At 39.1% G+C, this 25,218-nt stretch overlaps 2 long non-coding RNA genes across 2 annotated transcripts in view; one reads left to right on the forward strand and one right to left on the reverse strand.

Moving 5' to 3' along the window:
• Nucleotides 1–25,218, forward strand: part of LOC144023876 (uncharacterized) — a 50,264-nt gene that overhangs the window by 21,802 nt on the left and 3,244 nt on the right. The gene's annotated exons all lie outside the window — the stretch shown is intronic.
• LOC144024031 (uncharacterized) lies at nt 3,448–6,092 on the reverse strand. The gene is made up of 2 exons (XR_013284657.1): nt 5,773–6,092; nt 3,448–5,657 (listed from the first exon to the last, which is right to left on the reverse strand). It is a non-coding gene; the product is annotated as an uncharacterized LOC144024031 (long non-coding RNA).

The raw sequence follows: 25,218 nt of genomic DNA on the forward strand, positions 1-25,218 counted from the left end.
CCTAGACATGACAGTACTTGACCCTTGCATGACCCTAGTCATGACACTAAACATAACCCTTGCATGACCCTAGACATGATAGTACTTGACCCTTGCATGACAGTAAGCATAACCCTTGCATGACCCTAGACATGACAGTACTTGACCCTTGCATGACCCTAGTCATGACATTCCCAAAGTAATTATTGTTCAATATTTGTCCACAAAAAAATACTAGAGTTGAAAAACATGATCAGATTAAATATTTCAATTAAAAAAAAATAAAATGCAATTGCAAGTACTCGCATTCCTATTAAAAAAAAAAATAAATAAAAAATAAAAAATGCATGATCAAATGCATTCGAATTACTATTAACGCCACTGGAGTTTTTTTCCGCATTGCTGACATGAAATTTAGGGTTATGGCCGTGGTCTTGCTTTTCAAAGATGAACTTTCCCGTGCCGTTTGTTAGCGGAAGCCCTGCTTTTAATGAGTATTTTGGAGGCCTGGCTGTAGGCTTTGTGGTGGAGCGTCTGATGGATTGCAAGGCAGCGGACAGTGGAGAGTTGTAGCTATGGAGAAGACACAGACCTCACACCCCTCCAGGCTTTTCCATTATCCCACACTTTCTGGATCATATACCACAGGGCCCTGGGTGTGCGCGTGCGATTGCCCGCACCTGCATCTCACTTGTGTGCGTGCAATCACATCAATCTCAGCAAATCCCACCCCTGTCCCCTCCCCATTCATTCTGTCCTCATCCCTTGTCTTCTTCTCTGTTGTGTTCAAGCTAATACAGTCCATCGAGTGGGATGCGCACAAGTCACTTTTCAGAAGCACCCCAGGTCAAGGAAACTTTGAGAGGGAGAAACTAAGAGGAGTGATTCTTTAAACGGAACTATTGGGTATAAGACACTCACAAAAGCGCAAATTGAAAGCGTTCATGGTATTTATGAAGTCATGCAAGCACTCAACGAGTCTCAGATGAAGTCTTCATAATGAGCAAGTGTTCGTAGAACATGATGGGACTGCTTTGCCTCTCACCATGAGTGCAACAAGAATAAATGGATGATGTAGGTTAGTAGGTGGTGGAATGGCAGGTGGAGAGGCTGAATTACAAGGTCCAATCAAGCACAGAACAGCTTCAGACTTTTGTCTGAAAACTTTTGTCTGAACCCTTAAAGGGAAGTCAACCTTCAAGATGTCTTGACAATAATATATTATATGTGACCTCACTAGTCAAAACATGACATTGTGATTAATATTAGACTTGTGGAATATGAGATAAGCAGCAAAATCCAGTCGTTTTTATCAATATCAGGCATTGACCAATCACAGCTCACCTGTTTTCTGAAGCTGAGCTGTGATTGGTTGTTACCTGAGACCTGAGCAACTGTGATGTCATTCTCACCCGACAGTAAGTGGCAAAACAGCCGCCATCTGGGATGGATAAAAAAAAAAAAAAAAAAAATAAAAAAAAAAAAATGCTGCTTAACTCATGTTCTACTAGTGCAATATTAACCAGAATATCGTATTTAGACTAGTGGAGCTGCATAAAACATATTGTCGAGAATTTTTATTTTTATTTATTTTTTTGGTTGACTTTCTCATTAAGCGGTCCTTTAAATACTTTCATTTATAGCTACTTTCATTTAGCCCTAATGACAAAAAAAATGACACTCATCTGACAGCAAATTTGAAATTTCATTAGAAATTGTAGAAAATTATACGGGGCTATTTGTTTTCAGTGAACTTTTTAAGACATGCCGATAACCTTTGGACGCTCCCTGATGTTTTTGTTTGTTGTTTAAAAAAACATATCCTCTATTGTTTTTACTATTAGCATTCCATGATAGTTAACTCATTTAATATTGATTACTAATTTCATCTCCTTCCTCTCACCGGCATTTCTCCCATACAATATTCAATAAGCTGCTAAAGGATACAACGTGCAAGCACTCATACAAATAAAGCCCGTATCTCGCCATGCCGGCACCATCTGGCATTTACCCGTCACATCGCAGGTGTTAAAGGTAGTTCTCCACGAAAAATGCTAATTTACCAATTAATTGGCCACCAAAACAATCAGCCAATTGGGCCAAATGGCCGATTATTTTCCCCTTAAAACGTTATCAAAGAAAACCAAAGTTCCCAACGCTGGGAAAGTACCCTGAATGCACCATTTTACTTGTGTAGCATTAGCAACTAGCAAGTGTATAGCGTATATTATCCTGGTTATTCTGTTGTCCTTAAGCGTCCTTTAAGCTGTTTAATGACACCGCGGTTGGAGTTAACTGTAAAACTAAATACACAACATTACGAATTACATCCACTGTATATTTAAATACAAAACATGCTTTGTTTTTAAAACATTGCTAGCCTAGCGCCAACAGGAAGTTAGCATCGACTTTGGGAGTGTTTTTCCGTCAAATAACACTACGCAAAGGCACAAATTCTCCCCAGTGTGTGGGAAACTAGTTATTTTAATAGTGGCTCAGAATAATAGAATGTACGAAGGGCGACTCGAGCAAGCAGGCTACTAACTGACCAGCAAACCTCGACACTTCTTGTGTTCCCGTCAGATAGCTTGTGTTGTTATCGTGCTCTTCTTTTTGCAAGCCTCTTCAAGGGTGCGCGTGGCTGTCTTGTCTGTCCACCCGCCCGCTTCTGTCCGTCGGACTATTTATGCATTTATGCCGGGCCAGAGGCAGCCTCATTGAGCCCGAGGCATAATTAAACCTCAAGAAGCAAGCAGAGGGTAGAAGGGGGGAAAGAAAAGCAGCGGGAGGTAAATAGGAAGTGGTGAGAAAGTGATGGACCAAGGTGTGCCTTCCAGCTGGTCTGTAATGATCTTCACTTTTCGGGGTGGAAAATGAATCAAGACACACCTCTTGATCAGTTAATTCATCAACCAGGAGGCAGGCTAAACTTCTTAACTTGTCTTATTCCTCCTTTGGTCATCCGTTCTTGTTATTTTTATTGTTTTATTCCATTTGTCCTTTCAATTGCAGCGAGCTCTTGACATTTAGTGAGGCTCATTATTATTTCTGGATTAAAATGTCAAGTTATAGTTAATTACCATTCTTGAAAAGTGGTTGAATGCCTCGATCAGCTGGTGGTTCAAAGGTGACTTCAGATTAAAAAAAAAAAAAAGAAAAAGAAAAGAGCTTTGCTATGGCAAAACGTCAAAAGCTCACTAAGAACGAGTCCACATTAAAGCACTTGGGCTCTGATCATTCCCATTTCGCAGGCGGTGCGTTACATTTGTTACAACTGTGCATGTTAGAAAAAGTCACATGCTGACCTCTTGCATGTACGACTCCATATTTACAACTAAGTTCTCGCATTTTTAATTGGATTCCATGTGTCTCTTTTCTCAACATGCTGCCATCACGCTCATCAAGCAGGCTTGCTGTGGCGAGAGCAGAGCTGTCGCAAAAAAAAACATGAAAACATGAAAACAGATGTTCAGCACCGAGCGCAGTCCTGCATGTTCACACTTTACTGTATGTTTCTGATACATCATAACTTTTCCCTCTTTTGGTCTACGAGGCAGAAGGTGCAAGTGATCAAATGCCTGTTGTACACCCGAGGGTTAATTTCTTTTTATGTGCATTTTCAAACGACACATGAAACACAAATTGCACGTGAATAACTCAAAAAGTGTCAACATCAGGCGGTGATGACACACGCAGAAGTAAACATGAATACAGATATTATCTGTGGTGGGAAGGAATCAATATATTTTCATGTATCTATTCTGATCATTTTTATTTTTCTAGACTTTTTACTTTTAGTCCTTACATTTTAAAACAGATATCTCAACTTTCTGCTCCTTACTTAGTCAAAATAGGATTGTTTTTCCTCTGTAGAAGACAACATAATAAAGATGTAGAGTGCGTTCCAGCCAAACTTGAGATTTTGATTGATTTTGTGGTTAAGCTCACAAGGACTTATTGGCAGAAAAACAAGGACTGCAGCGACATGGAGGTAAGAGAGGCAAGATATAGTTTTTCCCATTAAAAGCTTTCATTTGTGAAGTTTGTTGACTGTAAAAATGGTTCATGGCTAATTCAATATGTTATCAGTTTGAGGCATTAAAACATCTTCCATGTAAACCGAAAAGACACATTTAGCAAAGGTTGATTTAGCATTTTTTGTTATTCAGTCACAACGTTAGCTACTGGAAGACGTTTTGACAGCACAACAGCTAGCACGCGGCATAATGTGATTATGTAGACTAAGAAAAGAGGAAGCATTTTTGTGCAGGGAATATAAATTATAAATCTGGGGATCATACAGTACATATTTGACATAAACATAATTTGTACTTTTGTGGTTCAGTACATTTCAGACTCTGTACTGTCTCACTTAAGTAGTTGGAGTTGAATATTTATTTATTTTTTTCACACAAGTATCTGTACTACTTCTATTTATATTAGCGGTGTCAAAGTTAAAGCGTTAACTAATTAATTAATCACAAAAATCTATCGCATTTAATCATTGTATTACCACAGATTAATCACACTATTAATTTTGAATGCAGATGATCGTCTTTAGCCAACAGTGGATGGTTACATTAAAGGCAGCTGTTGGAGTTTGAACATTAAACATAACTACATGCATTAAAGTAAAGCATTTAATAAATGTTTACATATGCCGTAGGTCATTTTTTTCCCCCATTTTAAATTATGCAAATAATTAATGGATAAGAAAAAGCAGGATGAGCGTGTACAAAAATGTTGGGGGAAAAAAAGCTTTTTTTAAAGTCAGTGATTAATCATGATTAATCAAAATTAGGATTAATCACAACTACGATGTGATTAATCTGATTAAAAAATGTAATCGTTTGACAGCTCTTTTATATGTATGCGAGTACTTTTTCTCCCTCTGAGTATTAAACGTTCTGTAGTATTTATTTGAGCTGAACTGACTCTCCTCACATTGATTTCAACGTTCACATTATTATTAATCAACAAATAAAAATCTAAACTAAATATGTGAGTGACCTCTGATGGGAAAAGTTGAGCGTTTTAACATTGGTCCGCTGTACTGTATTTAGATTTGTAATGGTGTACACACAACACGCCACCAACGAGAGTATTTTGCCGATTCCGACCAATAAATTCCATATATTTGTTCCTCTTTATGCTGCCATAACGCATACCTCACCAAAGCACGTTGAGAGCAAACAAATCAGACCTTCATCATTTAAACCGAGCAGCTAAATCCAGCCTGAAGTTCCATTCAAACCGTACAGTACACAATTAGCTTGCATCAGCATGATTAGGAACAGCGTCCGAGGCAAGGAAAACGGTGAATGGAACAGCAAGTCGTAAATCTTCAGAGACTTTCACAATCGAGTGCTTGCTGAATGGTTGCAGGGGGGCTTTAACCCTTCCGTCCCATCTGCCGGCAGCCTGCTGTCTGAGGCGATGTGGCTAGATGAGAGTGGAGGTTAGCTTGGGAGGGACCAGCTGGAGGAGGCGGTTGAACAAACCGCCTCCCCTTCCCTTTCCCCCCATGTGCAGGGACTCATCTTGTTGCCTCCAGTTATTGATCAAGGAGAGCAGGCAGGAAGCGAACTGAGCAAGGCCTTTACGGCCGAGTAAGCAGCAGCAAACACTCGGTGCAGCTTGCCTTTGGACTCGCCAAACGCTGCCCACTCCCTCTCCCTCTTACACACACACAAAAGAATAAAGACATTTTTCACTGTCAGGAATGCGCTCGAGGAACAAGAGCCGCGGTTAAGTCTGCTGATTTCAGCAGGATAGGGGATTTAAACGTCATACCTGCTCGCCATTGTTACAGTCCGATCGCCCGCTCAATAAAGTCATCCATATAAAGTCGGCCGGTTGTGGGTTCGCTTCTGTGCTGGATCTTGAAGAAGTCGATTAGAATTCCAAATGTCACTCGGAGCGGGGGTCCTCACGGGCCGAGTGCACTGAAAATAAACAGGATTCCCCTCGATTTGCTGAACAATATTGTTTCAGTCAACTTTTGGCTCACTGCAAAGTAACTCATTTAGTGTATTACGCGATTAGTTTGGTAATGATGCCAATTGCATGACCATACAATAATAGATAAATGAGCTCTTTGCACAGCTCGACTACTTCCTGAACTGAATACCACACCTTTGTTTCCTGTCTTTCATGAGTGGACAAACTGATTAGTCCAGGTGTGTCTGGCCAATGTTGTTGTAGTTACTGAGATCAGGCACACCTGGATTAATCAGATTGTCCACACATGAAAGACAGGAAATGAAGGAGTGGTGTTGAGATCAGGAAGTAGTGGATTTGTGCAAAAAGAGCCCATTGGGGGTGCAGGAAACCTACTCCTATATTGGTTAATTAAAAAAATAAATAAAATTTAAAAAAATAAAATAAATCTGTGTATCCAATCTTATTTGAAAAACTTACCCAGTGATGGTTTTGTGTTTTTCCAGTAATGTCCTACAATGCCATAAGATGGTGCTAAAGTCCAGACTAACAGGAATGTAGTAATTGGTGCATGTTTATTTTTGCTGTGGCCAGTTGCTGTTATATAGCTAAAATAAACAAACACCAGAGGTCTTAGTAGTATTTTCACGATTTTTTTTTTTTTTGCAATATCAAACAGATGCAATTATTATTATTATTATTATTATTATTATCATTATTACTATTATCATTATTATTATCTTAATTTGTAAGTCATTTGTTTTAAAGGGTAACGTGTAACATGAATTTGAAATTATATACAATTATTTTGGGATGACAATTTTATATGTATATTTTATGTATTTATGGTAAACTATCAATACAAATTACTATAAAAAAAAATTGGGGTCATGGGGATTAATTACTTTTTCACTTTTCACGGTATTAGAACACTAAATTAACATTTTCTGGAAAGATTACTTGACTTTTAATTTTAATTGACACCACCATAAAAGGGTACTAATACTGGCAAAAAAGAAAGTTGTAATAAAAAATTATAATAATAATAAAAAAAATCATGTAAAAAAAAAAAGTCAAAAAATACAAATGGCATAGAGTATTTAAAAAATTCCGAGCATGCTTAAATCTCTCTAATGCGGACTGTTTCGATTTAAGTGCCATCTCAATGTTGACCATTTTGAACAGGATGGACTTTTTTTTACCCATCTTTTTAATATATTCACGTGGAGACACTCTGCAATTCAAATGTATCTTTAATTTTCAAATAAGCTGAAGCGGCTACGAGAACAAACAAGTCGGGCTGGGTCCGGTTGGTCACATAGCGCCACTTCATTAGCATCCCCCCCTCTCGAAAATTGTCTCCCCTCTGCGGCGACCCCTCAACATCTCGTTTCTTGCACCTTTGCCGTTGGAGTGCGGCAGACGTGCTTGAAACATCCCCTCCGGACTTCAAGTCGTCCGCTCCTTTAATCAGCTCGTTTGTCTTAAGGAGCGAGATTCTGCCATCCTCTGTGAGTTACAAACTTTGCGCACGGGTTTTTATCATCTTCAGCGTGCTGCCTGTGCCCTTTTGCTGGGACCGACGTCTGAGGAGGCTTCGGTTGCTTAACCTTTATTCGGTGATGTATGAGCTGAGGGAGGGGGGGTGACCGCAGGCCTGTGCATCCATTATGTCAGCCGGGAGTCCAGAGTGAAGCACTAGCAGGAGAAAAAGGCTCAACGCTGCACACTGAGCTTTTTCATTGGATTTGAATTATTTAGAATTAACAAGGCCAGGTACAAGAGCTTGGCAAGTCTGTTGCATGACTCTGAGGTAATGGGTTCGAATCTCAGCTTGGGCATTGGTTTTCTAATAATAAATAATAAACACATTCAACTCAACATCACAATGTAGCAGAATGCAATTGTTAAATATTAAGAAAAAAATAAAATAAAATAGGGAGGTTTTCCAGTGAGTGAATTTCTGGGGAGCCTCTTCGATCAGCTTGAGTCAGCTGAATTCCATTCCACAACTCCCTCTTCTATCTGTGCTAGTGTAACAAAATATCAAAAGAAAAAAAAAACTCCATACATGCGCACAGTTCGACTTGTGCTGAAAAAGCCTGCGAATGTGTGTTTTTGTTTTGTTTTTACAAAAGTTGGGAGGCTAAACAAAACTGTGTGTTTTAATCAACTAAAATGGACATAGCCGATCAAGCCTCATTGTCTCCCCCCCATCCTGGTTCCTCCGCTGGGCAGAATCAATGACTCGAGGTGAGCGTGTGTGTGAGCGTGTGCGTGTGTGAGCTTTGTTTTAGCCGGCCGACGTTCAATGAGTCGCAAAGAGTGTCATCCCTCATGGTCCGTCCCACAGGCTGGCCGTGAGGTGGGTGGGACGGAATGGAAGTGGAACAAAACAGGCTGTTCAATTAGGGGCGGAACAGTGTGAAATTGCCTCCGAATGATAAGACTCCGTTACGGCTCGCCGAGGAGTGAGCTTATTGTGACAACGAAACAAACTAATATGTACAGTGGACCGTTCGTCTTCATGTCTTATTTCGGACAAACATGGAATAAATGAAAGTCATTTCGAGTTGTAATAACGAAAAGAGGGGCCTGCACTTAATGAGTATAATCTTATTATACACATCACGATAATCAGGCATTCCCCGCCACCACCTCCCTTTCTGCTCAAAGTCAGCAAAGATTATTTGAACACAATCCTGAATGATTATCCTGCGGTGCAAGTAAATTGAGATTATTTTCTTGATAGATTATCCAGTGGTGTGGATTTTGTTAATTGATTTTTTTTTCGCTACGTCATGATTATCTTGTTTTAAAAGCATTTTTCCCCATAATCATAATTATCCTGTGTTGTGATTGTCATGTCCGGGGTCATGCCCGTGAGGTCAAGGGTCTGTTTTGTACTGATGTAACAAGTGTCTGGAACCATCGTCTGGTTTCAACTGGAAAGACGCGATGTGATGATTCAACTGCTTTTATGCTATGTGATGTCATGAGCGTTGTGATGTCAATCTTTAATCCTTTACTTAGTCACAACCAATCAGATCGATTCACTGTCTGTAGTAGCGTTCTGAGAAATGTGTGTTTTTGTGGGATTATTACTTCTGTGACCACTGTCTCTCTCACTGTCAAACTTAATAGTGTGATTAATATGAGTTAATACATGATTGATGCAATATTTTTTTGTGATCAATTAGTTAATGCTTTAACTTTGACAGCACTCGTTAAGACTATGATTTCCTTTTTGTTATAACAATTATCCTGTGGTGTGGGGTGTTTAAATGGTGACCCTTTTTTTTTTTTTTTTTTTTTTTTTTAACCCTGCTGTGTATGCTGCGAATAACTATTAGTCAGTGGTGTGGGTTGTATTTTTTTGTATTTATTTATATTAAATCTGATAGGGGTGTTAAAAAAAATCGATTCGGCGATATATCGCGATACTACATCGCGCGATTCTCGAATCGATTCAAAAAATTATTATTATAATTTTTTTTTTTTAAGAGCTCAGAATTGTTCATTCGGTAGTCTTACCGATTCAACGTCTTATCATCATTGCCTTTTTTTTTTTCTTTTTTTGTGTGTGTGTGAATAGATTTTTAAACTTCCATTTTTAATGGAAAAATATTCAACAAAACGTCTGACTTTGGGTTAGGATTCACACCTTGAGCATGGAAGAATGTTATATGAACGGAACATTAAGCCTTAATATTTTATTTTAATGCTGTTCAAACATGAAACAGATTACAACCTCTATAAGACTGAAATTTCAGATAAATAAATAATACATTTTCATATAAATCTTACACTCTACAAGCTTACTGATTAGTATTTTCTAAATTTGAATGAAAAAAAAATCGCAACAATCGACTTATAAATTCGTATCGGGATTAATCTGTATCGAATCGAATCGTGACCTGTGAATCGTGATACGAATCGAATCGTCAGGTACTAGGCAATTCACACCCCTAATATAAATCACAATGACTATCCTGTGTTGTGGTTCGTGTACTGACTGATTACCCTTTGGTGTATGTTGTCTTAAGAGCTATTTTTAACCAGCATATTTCCATTCATCTGCGATTGGCTGGCAACCAGTCCAGGGTGTCCCCCGCCTACTGCCCAGAGCCAGCTGAGATGGGCGCCAGCACCCCCGGCGACCCTTGCGAGGAATAAGTGGTCAAGAAATTGGATGGATGGATGAATGGATGGTTGGATTTCCATTCATTTCAGTGGAGAAAGACAATGTATCTAGTAATGTAGTATCTGCCCAGTTAATTTTATGTCTCATTGAAAGTCAGTTGTTCAGTGTGTGGAATACCCCTCCCAAGAACCCCCCCTCGCTCCTGGCGACTGCACACCACCAAAATTTGCAATTTAATTGGGAGATTGTTGAATATTTGTATGCGGAAAATCCCCGCAAGCACCTAATTGGGCAACTGATTGGCCGGTGCTAATTGAAGGCAAGCATATAGACAGTGAGCGGGGTTAGGGTGGTGTTGCTGACACCTCCCGCACAGTGTGAGATGTTGCGCCAATTAAAAGGCACTAAGGATGCGTCTTCCTGTTTTGCTTCTGCTTATTAATTACTGGCGGGAGCGCTGTACAAGCTGCTTCTGACAACAGTCTGTCTGCGAGAATAAAAATTAAGAAAATGAGGAGACTATATGGCTACAGAGAGAGAGAAAAAAAAAAAAAAAACGTGTTCTTGGAAGATTTAAATGTGCAAACCCCAGTTGGAAATGAAAGGTGACGCGGCTTATTAGCAGGACGGCGGCAGCGACGGGAGCAGGAATAATATCAGACGCTGGTCGGTTGGCGCGTGATTGCAATAGATGACTCATGGCGGGAAGTCAAAGTCGTGTTCTTTGCTGTCACGGTCCTTCCTGCAAAAGCGATTACACGAGGAGAGCACAACGGCGGCGCGGGTCTGTAATTATATTTCAAAACAACTCGGGTATGTTTCACACTGCGCTTGAATCAAAGGCCTTCGCGCAATGTCAGCCTCCCGACAACTTTTCCAATGTCTCCAGTGGCTGCAAAACAAAACCGAAGATGCTAGAAGAAAAGCTTTACTCCTACACAGATTTACACACAAGTTAACTTTTCAGGTACAGTTTAGGTAAGACGCCGGCACGGTGGATATAGTGGTTAATACTACTTCGCAATTCTGAGGTTCTGGGTTCAAACTTCGGCTAAAGCTTTTCTACATGGAATTTGTGCAAATTAGGTTCAGTGATGACTGTGAGTGAATTTGAATGGTCATATGTATGTGTGCCCCGTGATTGGTTGGCGACCAGTCACGGGTGTATCCTGCTTCTTTCATCAAAATTGTGGGAGAGTAAAAAGGAGTGTTAAAAGGGGTGTTGAAAATCAGTCTTGAGCCAATCTTAAAAAAAAAAAAAAAAAAAAAAAGTGCCAACAAAAAAGAAAGACAGAAGTGGAAGCCTGGTGGGTCACCTTTCAGCGCCCTTTGATAAAACAAAAAAAAGAAGACGAAAAGAAGAAGAAGGAAGGGGAAGTGGAAAGAAAACAAGGCTCAAGCTTCTAAAGGGGGCACAATAAAAACCTGGAAAAACCTCAGCACATAAATCACATACTAAAAGACATTACAGCAGAATTTTGGTGTGTGACAACCCAAGCGCCCTCTCCAGCAACTACAGCCTTTTTAAGGCGAGCACATCTGCAACACACCTGGTCCATCACACGGAGAAGACGGAGGGAAAGCCAATGAAAAGAGTGATAACACGGATATGTATGGAATGTGTGGAATCGCGAATGTAGAAGTCTAAGTCAGCTGGCATGCCAAAACATATCGTCTTATTGCCATGGAGACAGCCTCATCAGGCCAAATCCGGAACACGGAGCAAAGGAGAATGTGGGAGTGACCGCACCCACATCCAGAAGAAGCGGTAAAGGAAATGGTTGTTTTAGGAACAATTTCAATATTAGTGGTGTTGTGCCAAATTATCAAAACAGGCATTAGCCCAATTCGGATCATTTCCACTTCGGGGTGTACTCACTTTTGTTTCCAGCGCTTTAGCCATCTATACATCTATATAATACTTACAAAAATGTGATGGATGTACTCACTTATGTGAGACACTGCAAACAAAGGTCAAAAGCGATCTTTTTTTTTTTGGTCCCCATTCTAGCTGCTGTGCACAACTTTGCAACATCTTCCCTCGCCTTGTTTCCCGTCTCTTGACATATGATGAAGTGCACGTATTGAGACTCCGGTTCCCATCTTCATTTCCCTTTATCGCCGCCGTTTGGAGTGTCACCGTTATTAATACCCAGGGCCACAAAAGAGGGAGGCGCGCAGCAGTGCCAGGGGAAGAAGGAGCGCGCCACACAGCGGGGCTGGCATGTGGACTTCCGAGCGCAAAAGTAGGCGTGGACGAAACAGAGAAAGGAGGCGCGTCATCCGGGACGTATCGGTGGGTTTCATAAGGCGCCAAACATAAAGGTCAGGTGGACGATGACAGAAAATGCAAACAGTCCTAAGTTAGGCACAATTAACCTTTTCCTCGGCGGTGATGATTGTCCTCGCTGTCACGCCTGACACTCATGTAAGTCGTCTTTTTCTTCTTCTACCTGTTCTTTGCCATTTTAATCCCCTCCATGCATCACATCTTGTATAACATAATGGCCTCTTCTTCTGGACAGACTTAAAAATGTCACCTCGTAAAAAGAAAACTCAATCCATAAAGAGGACAAAAAGGAACGATACTGGGAAGTACAAATGTTGTTTTAAGTTACAGTTTGAACGTTCCTAATTGTCATACAAGTAAAAATACATTCAAGACCCTTTCAAGAAAAAATGTTTGAAACATGTTTTGTACATTTGATAGATCACAGAGAAGAAGTATACAAAATAAATAAATCAAGCTTTTGTCTCTGCGCTCAAATGCAGTGGGCGTGGCCTTTGAATGCACTGAAACTAGGGATGTTCCATACCACTTTTTTTCAGACCGATACCGACACCGATACTCACCGATACCAACTGCCGATACCAGTAGTAAATTTTGACAAATAAAAAAAAAAAAAAAAATCACTACAGGATATTTTCAAACAAATATATTTCCTTTAATTTTGACAAAAAAAAACAAAAAAAACAGCGCAGTCACTCTTCAATAGTCTTAACGCTCAAAATAAAACACAAAAATGCTCTTTTAGTTTAAGATTCACAATTTTGAAGTATTTCCAAACCGGTGAAGTTTTGGTGAAAAACTGCTGCAAGCTAGCGCCAGTTTACAGGCAAGGAGGACTCACTTAATTAACGTCTTCCCCCTCTGCCATCGGTCGCTTGTATTCGTCTGCGTCACGAGTACTCGAGTACTTGAAAAAAGGCAGGTATCGGTACTCGCCCATCCCTAACTAAAACCATGACAACCGTTAACGAATTTGCGCAATATGAAGCCACATATATAACAGAACGTTTGGTGTTCCACAGGGTTCAATTCTTGGGCCTCTGCTGATTTCATCGTATCTGGGCACACTAGTGCGTCACTGGAAAAAAAATTGGAAAACTCAAATGATGATTTTTAATGCTGCATCTCCGCAATTCAGTACCACATAACTTTCAATCTGTTATCTTCAAGGATATACAGTATAATCTATGCAGAAACAAATTTATGTTTTCACTTGAGACTTTAACCAGCGTTAGACAAACTAAAATAAAATTACTCATCATTTGAATAGCATGTCATAAAAGGATATAGAGATGTCAAACATTCTAAGAAAATTGAAAAATAAAAACAACACTATAAAAAGGTAAAACTGCTCACCCTTTGAATAGACACATTTATACCCTTCACATTCCTAAATAAACTTTGAGAATTTAAAGAGAAGTTTAATATTGTATGGCAAAAGAGAAACAAAATGAAACTACTCATCCAGTATAATTTAATATTTTTACTAAAATGTGAAACTAACAAAGAGAGAAGTGAGACCAAATTAAAACAGTCTAAATGACTCACCCCTTGAATAACATGTCAAGTGTAAAAAAATAAATGAGTCATCACAGTGACCTTTGAGGCATATAATATAAGCTCCAAAATAGTATATTTATGGTACAGTATGTGCGTATGCCCTGACATTATTATTCATATTTCTTTTGTCAACAAGTGGCTCCATGAGGAAAATTTTGATTCTCTCAGCTGAGCTGTTCTTTTACTCAGAGTCACCCCCATGCCATGACTGTCGTTTGTTCAATGGTCGCCATGGCAACTTTTAATTAGCCGCCTAATGAGTGGTATGCTAACTGCTCCGCTGCGTTCTCATGTCCGATTGAAGCCATAATTGTGCCATGAACCGGCATGGACGTATTTAGCAAAAATATAAGTCAGATTGTTTACAAAGTTTACAAGAGTCCATGCATATTTTGCTATGAACTATTCAAAGCCTGCAATTCCCTTCAGATGCAAGCAAAAGTAGGAATAAACTGATGTGAGCTTAATTAATTCAATAGGATACAGTAGTGTTGCTTCTTTGCAGAGGATAAGGAATATCTAAGTATAATAGAAGCCAATATAAAATACATTGAAATATCCTGATAGTTGACAGTAATGTGCTTGTGATACTGCCGCTTATAAAATACAGAGACGGATATATTTCGGCAAAATTGGTGTGTGCGTGTGCGTGTGTCTGCGCGTGAGTGAAACAGCAGTGCAGTGCAGCGAAGCGCTAGGTGACCTTTCGGCTGGTGAGGAGGTGGCGTCTCAGTGACAGCGTGACAGAGCGAGCTTGAGCCTTTTTTTGTAATGGATGGCCGCGCTCAAGGTGAACACCTTCTTCCTTCCTCACTTCGCTCTTCATCCCGCATGTTTTTTTTTTTTTTTTTTTTTTTTTTAAACCAATGGAACATCTCACATGGTTACTCGCCATGACATTTGATGTTTTTATGAAAACCGTAAAATGGATTAAAGTAAGTTAGTTCAAAAAACAACCCATGCAAACCAATCATGCTACGATTCACAGTAATTCCGATACAGAGGTACGTATTCATCGCCAACAGAGTTCATGCATGTGGGTAGAACGGGGCTGTTGGGGTGTACAATTTTTTGCTGAAGGTACTGATCAGAGCTTGGATCAGATTAGAGCAAGGCGGGTCACAGCACGGCAACTTATGTGCATGCTATTGATAGGATGCCCATCCACACCTTTGCAAGAAATTATCTCTTCTGTTTATCATTTAAATGGTACAGGCAGTCGAAAGCAGAATATTATTATCCACTTTAAATGCAGAACTAAAAACACCAGACTGTGGTGTCCCACTGGGATAGGTTCTAGGGGCACTTTATTTCTTGTCAATTTTAACTCATTCACTGCCATTGACGGAAAAAGACGTCAAACCATGCATTTTTGCTGGGCTGGCAGTGAATATGTTAAATATAGGATAATTTTCCTGTTTGTATTATGTACAGAAAAATGAATATCTTGACCAATTCCAGCCCTTAAGCGGAACAGAAATTTGTAACTATCACATTGTGTAAGTATTAAAATGATTTATGTTGGTCTTTTTTTTTTTATTTCATAACACAAACAGACATTTGAATAGGAGTGTTTACTACTACAGCAAAAAACAGTGTGAGCGTGAAATGACAAGTGGATGTCATAAAATAAATAGAATTTTCACTGGTGGAGGCAGCACTTCATCTGAACACTAGGGGGCACAATGTCAAAGGAGTACAAACAGTAGATAAGAGATGAAGAATAACGTAGCGTGAGAACAAACGAATATTTGCCAAACCACATATAAATATTGTGAAAAGGAAGGAGAAGGAAATGTGACATTTTGATATTATTTGAAGGGTTGACGATGAAAACTTAACTCTTTGACTGCCAAAAACGTTTAATCCCGATTAATAAAATCACAATGTATGCCGCCATAAACGTTAAATGACGTCAACTACGGTTTTTTTTTTTTGGTTTTTTTTTTTAAATCAATGGGCAGTGCAACATCTAAGTGCAGCGCCGCCTGGTCAATGGGTTGTGGAATCAAAAACACTAACTATGGCCACCAGATGGCAGCATTTTATCTCTTCAATGGGCTGCCAGTGTATCAAATTACAATGAAAGATGACGAAATAGAACGTTTTCAAGGATGACGTGAATGATAACGTTTTGATAACGTGCGGCAGTAAAAGAGTTAAAGTTTGAGCTCCTGACCTTTGACCTCTGAGAAATCCTTGTAACTGGACCCCTTGGAATTTTAATTTAAGATGTCTGTCATAATTAAGTATATAGGAGCATTCTATTTTTTTTTTAATCAGATCGGTACTGATATTGTTATCATATTCAAACATTCCTGATTATTAGAGGAGTTTGAAACTATCTGAATTGGTGTTTTGGAATCGTAGTTTGAGCTGTATTTAGACTTTAAACTATTACTAAAGTGAATAATAATAATAATAATAATAATAATAATAATAATAATAAATTTAGGGGGCATCTGCTATTTGCAAATTGCAAGGGTTCACTTTTTTCACCATTTTGTAGTGGGGGAAAAAAAAAAGAAAAAAAAAAGGAAAATATTATTATAGCAAATGTCCAATCCTTGTATCCCATTGGACAAGCCAAACAGTTGCACACATGATCACATGCTCCATGTCCGACACATCGCTCAGAACTAACCAAATATGTCACACTTGGCTGCTTTAATGGCCCGACGCGTTTGCTTAAGCTCGTCTAAAGAGATTAATCGTTAATTGCGGGCCTCATTAACGATGCGATTATGGCGCGGCCCTGGCAGGGACGGCGGGCGAGCGCGGCGACCGGGAGAAGCGCGATGACAAGCGACGTTCGCCGCTCATCCATCACGCCGGCTAACTTTGACGCTCATTTGAAAGTTTGCCGACGGATGCAACTTAAACACCCCCCTCGCCACTACCGCCTCTCACAGCTTCCATTTCATCAGTTCCACGCTCAAAGATGCTGAGCCCAAAAGAGGCGAGGCAGTGCATTAATTAAAATACAGCAATTTGCTTTCCTCTACTTTTTTTTTTTTTTTTTTTTTCGGTTGCAGGGGCGGCGGTCGGTGAGATTGATGAGGGCCTGTCCCAAACACAAAAGGCGCGATCCATCTATATCGGAGGGCCTGATGGTGATGGAACATCCATTAGAGGCCCCGTATGCATTAAAATGTCAACTTTCATATTATAAACACCGCTCGCTCGTAACAATATTTGTTTGTTGAGCAGGAGTCTTGTAATATGTCACATCACCTGAGCGGCGTTTGCAAAAAATAAAAATAAAATAAAAAATAATCTATATATTTAAGTGGTACTCCGCTATACTGTACAATGAGGAAGAGAAGGATAAATTATCTTCACCTAGAAAAAGAGTCATAGGAGCCCTCCGGCATCTGTGTCCTTCTCATGGACCTTTACTATAGATTTTTGGAGTACTAGCATGACATTTTAATGAAGCTTTGCATTGAAAGAACACACAACAATGAAGAAGAAAAAAACCCCAACAAAATTCACTTCAGATTTACCCGACAGGCAAGTGGACAGCGTACACTCAAAATGTCCTCCACCTCTTCAAGGGGATGTGAAGTTGTCAACCACACAAAAAAAAGAAAAAAAATGTCATTACAGAGCCCCACTAGTCTACATAGAGTATTCTGATTAATATTGTGTTTGTGGTAAAGTAATTAAGCAGCAAAATCCACCCGTTTTTACCCATCACGGGAGCGGCCATGTTGTTACTCGCCATCGACTGAAAATGACATCACAGTTACTCGGAGCTCAGGTAACGACCAATCATGGTTCAGCTTGCGAACGTCATATGACCAAACCAGAAAACAGGTGAGCTGTGATTAGTCGTTACCTGAGCAACTGTGATGTCATTTTCAGTCGAAAGCAAGTGACAAAATGGCCGCCCCCTGAGATGGATAAAAATGTGTGGGTTGTCACCTTTGGTCCATGGGAAGAAGTCAAATTGTTACGGAATTCAGAGGTCAAATGACAAAATGCGAGTAATGCGGCATCAAACAAACGAGCCGGCTGAGAAAGCCTGAAAAAAAAAAAAAAAAAGAGGCAAAGAGTGATAGAAGCAAATAATATGATCGCTGTGACATTTCATTCTTCAAACTAAAGAAAACTCAAACGAGTTTCCAGATGTTCACAAACAGCAAGCACCTGCTTTTATGTGCGTTTTGTCATTTGGACTCATGCATTATTCAGGTCGAAATTAAAGAAAATGTTGATAAATGTCCAATCACGCGGTGTGAAAGAAAATGGCTGGATCCGCACCAATCCTTAATGGGTTCTTGGCCGGAGCACCAACGCTACAAAAAGCTTAGTGGGAATCAATAAAGTCATTTATGCGTAATTCTGCTTATTAACAAACAAACTTGGTAAACAGATGAGCAAAGGCCTCTTCAATCAAAATGCCAGGTTGCATCACCTGAACAGAAATTTCGATTTACGGGTATGAAGCCGGATGACTGTATGTAAACACGATTTATCAAGATCAAGGTCAGTTGCGGTTGTTTTTACACTTTTAATGCATTTCATGACTTCTGATCGGATTGCCAAAAGGGAACAGGTGGGCAGAGAACAGGTTGAGCAAAATAACTTTTTTTTTTTTTTTTAAATAATGCTTTATTTAACAAATTGAAATAAATAGCCAGAACATGGCAAACATAAGCGCACGAGTTTCTAAGTCATGTTGGCGCACCACCTAGTGGTTAATGTTATTTGCATGTGTAGAAATAGTACCAGAAGAAGAAGTCAGAAACCGGAAATGTATCAATCTTACACAGACATGTAGACAACTCCACCCAAACATTTTCTTGCAGTTCTTTCTTGTTCAAGCGACGTCTTTAAGTAATTTGTAAGGCAACTATATGTAATGAACATCCAACACGTAGATGTGAGCCCAACTGTAGATGTTTTGTTGACTTAACATGCTAATCGAAATTGCTAATTGTTAGCATAGGCTAATTTAATTGGTGTCACTGTCTTATGATAATTCACATGTATGTAGTGCATATATTGATTGTACTGTTTCTTTGTTGCAGTTTCACAATATAGACAACTTCACGGCACACCTGGATTCTATGGAGTTTGTTTAGGAATGTTTAGCCGCTGGAAAAGCTAGCTGTTCGACTAGCAAGGCCAGTACTAAAACAAACATTTCAAGATTTGGTGGCAAAAATTCTGATAATGTCAAATTAAATTCAACTACCGTATTTTTCGGACTATAAGTCGCAGTTTTGTTTTGTTTTTTATAGTTTGGCGACTTATACTCTGGTGCGACTTATGTGTGAAATTAACACATTATTATATCATTTCACATGTTATTTTCACACTAAAGCGCAAGAGGGCGCTCTTGTTGATAAGTTCAACATTGCCGGTAGAAGAGCATCGTCTTCCTCCCGAGTTGGGGGAGTTGTTTAAAAGTGACACCAAGGATGGAGATTTCATTGGATTTTCTGATTTGGAGTGAAACTGATAGTTTGGTAAACTTGTTAGCATGTTCTTTATGCTAGTTATATGAATAACTTGTAGTGATGGGAACATAATTCACCCACAGAACGTTGGGACGAAGAGAGAGTTCCGGGTGGGAAGGTTTTGTTATGTGGAAAAGGGGAGTTAGCCTGTTAGCTTCTAGCTGAGTGGGGAGTTGCTGTTGTCAGCTGATGTCAATAAAACGCCAGCCTTTGGCTCCGCGCTTCAACACTCCGCCTCCGACTCCCGTCACTGCTCGCTACAAACTCTTAATATGTTACGTCGTTGCTGACATTACCAGGCATGTCAGTCATGTCACGTTAGTATACCGTACACTTATTCAGCCTGTTGTTCTCTCTTTTATTTTTATTTTCAATTGCCTTTCAAGATGATATGTATGTTTTTGGTGTTGGATTTTACCAGATAAATTTCCCCCAAAAATGCGACTTATAAAACAGCTCGTCAGTGATGTGGTTGCAAAGCTCTCCTTCCAAACACCCACCTCTTTCTCTGCAGTGCCCTCCCCCCACCCTCCTCTCACCTCTTCACTCTAATTGATAGCAGCAGACTTGGTTAAGATGTCACCTGAACACGTCCACAAGCCTCGCAACGCGGCGACAAGCCCGCCCAGTTCTGCGCGGCCGCTAAGTGAGGTGCAAATTGGTGTTGTAAGGAGGGCTGAGGGGTCCGCGCGGACCCCCCCAAGGGAGGGGTGTACCATTTGACCCTCGCTGTCACACGCGCAAACAGGCCGACCTCCATCCATTCGCTTCCACGGCATCTCAATTACGACATGCGCAAGGTGCTGCGGGGCCCCGCCGCTACGCACAACAATTAAACACGGCTGGCCGGTTGTGATTGGTAATTGGTGGCGCTCGTCTGACCCCAGCTGTCACGATCAATGGGTGTGACCAGGTGATTAGACGAGACAAGCGCCCAGAAACCATTGATTACACACATCCACGCTGTTGAATATAGATCTGCGAGGAGCCTCCGCCGCACGCAATGAATGAGTCAACCCGGCGGAATATCTTGTGTAAAGGTTACAAAAGGCTCGAAAATCTCCTCCTTAAGGATTTCCATTTCGAGGAGGACACGAGTGACCTTTCGGAGAAACCTTTGTGGGAATCGTGAGAGATGGAAGTAATTGCATCGGCGAGTATAGATCGCACACTCTTTGATTGGGAAAATCACGAGTTCTGTGTGTGAATCTGGGAAGGAAGCCATGCGTACGTTTTTTCCACAGCGTTTGTCCTCATTGTGGTCACGGGTGAGTTGGTGGATATCGCAGTTTGATGAGAGTAGCTGAGGAGCACCTTTTGGTTGGTCGCCAGTCAATCTCAAAGTGGCCTATCCTAGCAGTGTTTTGGCAAAAGTAGTAAATGGCACTTCATTTATAGCGCTTTTCTTTTGGCGAGAAAAGCTGTATCCAGACTGGATTGGTTGCCAACCAATTAATCATACAGCCAAAAAAAACTAAACAAAAAAACCCCCCAACAACTACTCACATTTACTCTGACAGACAATAGTGAGTCTTTGTGAAGTACTGTAAGCACCCTATAAAGTCAAACGTACCATATTAAATACAAGACATTTTGAGCCCTCTTTCACCATTAAAACCCTGATGTATATGATCTGACACATGCATTTCATGAATAATCCATTAGAGGGCAATATTACCTCCTTACGACCTTGCAAGATCACCCCAATTGCGGAAGACGAGACACCTATACTTATTAATAGTGGTTAGTGTTCTTTCTGATTTTTGGAAATACTAAAATGTTTGATATGTCTGTTTATTAGTACATTTTTGACAGTTATAAATGTACAAATTTAAAGTATTGTGACCGGGTGTATCAAATCTGACACAAATCAAAACTTTTTGTTTGTTCAAAAGGACCAATAAATACTCTATTTACAAATCATCAGAATTTTTCTCTCATGTATCCTCCTGACTACCAGCGATTCAAATTTGTCCTCTGTAGTGGACCTTTTTAAACCTGAATATCTCCAAGTCAGTGCATACGTTTAAATTAACACCTTTTGTACTCTATAGAGGACATTCAGAGCTATGAAATGTGTAGGGGTGGGGCTTTGCTACCTTTGATTGCATCATAAAAGAAAATGGCTTCCCTCAGTGCAAGCACTTTTTTGGGAAGAGGAAAACTAAGTGTATAACACTTTTTATTGAACAAATTTAGGCTTTAAATGTTGTTAGCATGTTTTCTATAAAACTCTTAAGGACACATTAAAGTATTGTTTGAATGATTTTAACTGTATTTGAGCCTAGCATTTAAGTTTTAAAAAATGTCCTCTGTAGTGGACACGTCATAGCTTAAAAATAAAAACGTTTTTGTTTTTCAAAAATTTCTTTTGCAGTATTCCAGTTACTTCGAAAAGGTTGGGGAATATCAAAACATGATTGGACAATATTTTTTTTTTCTTTGGTAGTCAGGAGAGTATATTTCATGGTTCAGGCTTTATAGGGTTAATTAAATTAGAATGTAATCACATATGTATTGTATATATTTTCTTAAATACTGTCCGGTGGCCTTCATTTCCCCAACTGCATTGGGCATTTGTGAAGGAATTTATTTAGGTAGTGGCTGTAGTTTAGCTGTAAAAATGTAGTGTGCATGTGTCTGACTGGCTTTTTTTAAATTTATTTTATTTTTTTATGATGCTGCGCAGTTGGTATGACGTGGCAGCTGTCAAGTAAATGTTGTGCAGGAGCTGTGGTGGGTGGTCTCCCATGGGGGGGGGTTTGGGGATATAGACAAACGCCGCCTGGAGACAGCAAATTGCCAGACGGAGGAACATCTGTTCACCACATCACTCTGTTATTTGAACACTTTCAAGTACTGATACTCAGGTTCACTGAGTTAACAAGTTTGACGGACTGCCAAAAGCGGGTCACTAGCTGTGACGTTCGTTATCCAGAAGCTGAGCTGCACAGTGTTTGTTTGACGGCGTGTGTCTATAGAGCAACAGAAAGTTCTTTGTTTGTTGGAAAAACAGCAAATATGATAAAAGATGAAGGGCATATCTAAAGAAAAGGAAATCATAATAAAGAAAAAAAACTACACATTTAAAAAAATATTTAAAAAATAAAAATATATACTTGTATATATTTTTTTTTCCTGTAATAAATGTACAAACCAGGAAACTGGTATATAAACTAAATTGTTTTCAGTTCCAATAAGTGGTGGTCCCATCTTGAATGGGATCCATTCAACATGCCACTACATTTTTTATTTTTATTTTTTAATGGCACATTGCTGCCCTCGTAGCCATGCAGCTACAGCTGTGCTGTCGCATATAATACAATGCCAATTCTGTACTTGTGTTTTATGACTTCAATTCACTCCATGACCATGCTTGTAACTCCAATCACTCGTATCTCAAATCATATTTCCCTGTTGAAATGAATAAAATGTCCTTAATTTGTTCCAGATTCCTAAAAAATAAAACAAAACAATATTTAACCTGTTTTTTTATTCAGGAAAAAACATTTTGTACATTATCGTACTTTATAAAAACATGCTCAAATTACATAGTTTACACATTTTATGCCTAAATGAATGTCTAAATGTGTTGCTAAACTACGTGTACTCAAATATCAGTTACATAAAGGGTTAAATATGAGTTTCCATTATGTGCTAATGTTAGCATTAAGCTAGCAGACTAAAGACTAAGCCATGTGCTTCTTTTAAATGCAGAATGTTTAAGTATTGTATTATTTTTTAGCAATTTTTGGTCAGTAAACTTTCAAAAATAAAAGCTCACATTTGTAAAGTGCTCCTACTGTATTGTGAAGTAAGTTGATTTTAATACAGTGATCGTATTGTAAGTTTTTGCTAAAAAAAAAAAAAAGAAAAAAAAAGTCATTATCTTGAAAAACTCATATGTCGAGTCACCACTGTACTTTGTATGTGCCAGTACTTTTTTTTTTTTTTGCTACCCTCCATTCTGGCTTCATAAATTCTACCTTGAAATTAACAATAGCACTAACCATGCGTAGCCTAAAAGTACATTACTGTGAACAACTGTACGAGTAGCCGTACTCACGACTGTCGCTTGAAAGTTAAGATTCGGTCTTCTCCAAAATACATAATGCAGCTGCTTGGTCAAGCTTGACCTTTTTCCAATCTGTTTCTTTCTGGTCTGACTGTGTTCAACATGGGCTCGATTGTGGCACGTGGAATTTGAAATTTGGAATCTTCTCTCTCCCCGACCAGATTGCTTTTTATCAATAACATGCTTCAATTGTTACAATGCGACGAGATGTAGCGGCTTGATTCGAACGTACCGTGTCACCAGATGGACAGAAAGATTTCGGATTTTTTTTTTAATTTTTATTTTTTTTACTCCTATTATAGATTAATAAGTATGTGAATACTTCTCTACTTGTGAATAGGCTGTTCAAGAAAAGTTTGATGCTGCACTTTCAGTTTACATAATTTAACTTACAAGACATTACTAAAAATGTATAGGATTATTATTATTATTTATTTTTTTATTTATTTTTTTGGGGGGGGGGTAATTTTATTCTTTAAAATCCCTTTTTTTTTTTTTACTTATTTATTCATATAATTTGCCTTTAAAATGATTTTTACACTGAACATTTTTGTTTCTGAGATTCGGCTGACAATATGATGTCGTACTGTTTAGATGGTTCATCTAAATTCTTTCCATTTCGCCTGGCCGGGAGTTCGCCTCCACTCCGCTGCTGGCTGTCAGCGGCGAGCTCGCAGCCTGTCTAAATGAACAAGGCCGCCTGGTTCTCAGGGTCACCTTCTGCAGCACACAACATCCACGAGGACCAAAACGTGTGATTTACTGCCTGCCGCTTGGTTGCGAAATCATCGGCTCTTGCAGGGACCACACTTTTTTTTTTTTTTTTTTAAATCCAAATTGTTGTGAAATTCAAGTCTGCACTTACTTCCTTGAAGTTGACAATGACCCGCGTACATATTTATAACGACATCCTCAGCAAATCAGAATCCAATTAAAGCGCTGAAACATCTCAGCAAATACACGCCTGCTCTATTTGAATTTCTACTGCAAGTTTTTTTTTTTTTAATCGATCAGAGGATCAATCCAGCAATTAATCACCTCATTAATTACTATCAGGCCCTGATTGCGATCAGCTTGGTGGGGGGGGTCCAAACTCTGCTTAAGACGAGGAGATATGGTCACGTCTGCACTTCAGAAATTAAAAGAAAAAATAAATTTTGATCAGAAATCATTGATTGCAAGCTCTTTCCTCTGGCCAGTATTAAGTTAAAAAGTGTTTACATTTGTGCTGAACTGTGCTGTTTCTAATATTTTGCTTACTTTATTCTTCTAAGCGGAATATTGAGAAATGCCTCTCTGTTGTAGTGCAGTTCTTCACAGTTACAACAAAAAATGTATTATTGACATTATTGTACAATTTATTCAATTTTTAATTGTATTTCTTTCTTGATACTCAAGGAGCTTTGTGTGAAAAAACAGTCATGCGAAACAAAAAGACTGCCTATACATAAAGTAATAATTACACATTCCAATTATTGTCCAGTCAAACTGAGTGTAAACTTTTCAACAAGGGCATAAATTAACGTTTTGTTGGCACATGGGCAGAATAATACATTTGGTTTTCACATACTTTATCCTTGTTATCTTATAAAATTCATTTTTCTCACATTATGACTTGACTCAGAAAATTGCAGTATTTTTAACTGGAGTTGTTTGCACATATTAAATCATGTCTTTATTGTTATTAATACTACTTTCTCACAAACATGATTAGAAAAAAAACCCTCAGAATTGTTACTTTTCCCCCTCATAAAATCACTAC

Source organism: Festucalex cinctus, chromosome 8, assembly GCF_051991245.1.
Source record: "Festucalex cinctus isolate MCC-2025b chromosome 8, RoL_Fcin_1.0, whole genome shotgun sequence".
In the NCBI taxonomy this organism is placed as follows: domain Eukaryota; kingdom Metazoa; phylum Chordata; class Actinopteri; order Syngnathiformes; family Syngnathidae; genus Festucalex; species Festucalex cinctus.